Source organism: Temnothorax nylanderi, unplaced genomic scaffold (assembly GCF_030848795.1).
Source record: "Temnothorax nylanderi isolate EJ_2023f unplaced genomic scaffold, tnyl_v1.0 TNYL_tig0525_pilon, whole genome shotgun sequence".
In the NCBI taxonomy this organism is placed as follows: domain Eukaryota; kingdom Metazoa; phylum Arthropoda; class Insecta; order Hymenoptera; family Formicidae; genus Temnothorax; species Temnothorax nylanderi.
Window position 1 is genome coordinate 10,981 of NW_027249587.1, and position 1,156 is coordinate 12,136.

Below are 1,156 nucleotides of genomic sequence, written 5' to 3' on the forward strand. Positions count from 1 at the left end.
ATAGTTCTATTTCTCGGATTGCCATGCGTCATTCACAGATTTACTTACCGAGATTAATGACCGTGTGTCGAGAGTATATACGCAAGTATCGGGGTAAACGTCGCCCGTGTATACGAGAAATCCACGTATAATTGTACCGACATTGCTCACAGTATCGCTGTATTCCCGTTTTGCTCAGTGGCGCGGATCAATATTAACAATGATATCGGATTTGGAAGCTAGCGCTACTGGGCTTTCTACAGCAAACAAAATGAAATAAACAAAACTGCGGCTTGGGATCGCGCCGCTCCGCGCCGCCGCCACCGCCGCCGCCGTCGACGTCGCCGCTGGCGCTGGCGCTGCCGCGCAACGGTTGCGGTATACTCGGATGTGTCATGTAATTTTATGTGTTTGCGAACGGCAATTTGCGTAAATATTTTCGGGGCTAGCGAGCGTCGCGCTGTATATTTTTCATTAGTCGATCGCTCGAAGGATGATCGTCGCGAACGCGAAATTGCACACGCGATCGGTTTAATTCTCCAGAGCGCGTTGTTCTCCTCCTCGTTTCCTTTCTTATTTTTCGTCGGATGAGTTAAGTATCGATTGGCAGACGCAAAGGGCGATAAACATCCCTATACGTGTGTGCATGTATGTGTGCGTGTACTCCAATTATTATTGGACAGTAAAAAGCGGGACAGTACTCGTCTTTCTGAAGTGGTGCCGCGAAAGTAGAACGCGCGCTCGCGAAATAAAAAGCGGAAGAAGTTTGACATCGCTGGCGGGCATTACCGGTGATTTGCTCGAGTATTTCACGCCTACAAAGGGGGTGAAATAGCAAAGGACAGGACAACGCGCGGGTGGCGGGCGAGCCGAAGGCTGAAGAGGAGGGAGGCACAGTGCATTTGACTTCCCTATCAGCGTCAAGTGCTCATAAGCGCTTAAATGACTTCTCGTTTGCGAAACACCTACTGACAGCCATTCAGCCATATTTCTAAAACGAATTTCCTACGTATACGCGTAGAGCCGGCGATCTGTTTTAAAACACCATGTCACACGGCGCTGCGCGAAATTCAGTTGCGCTTTCGTCCCATTTCAGCGGAATGGAGTCTCGAGTGCTGCGCTCAGACGTTATTTGGCGGAATTAACTCGTTTCTACCCACCCACCGCAGGCAGTATA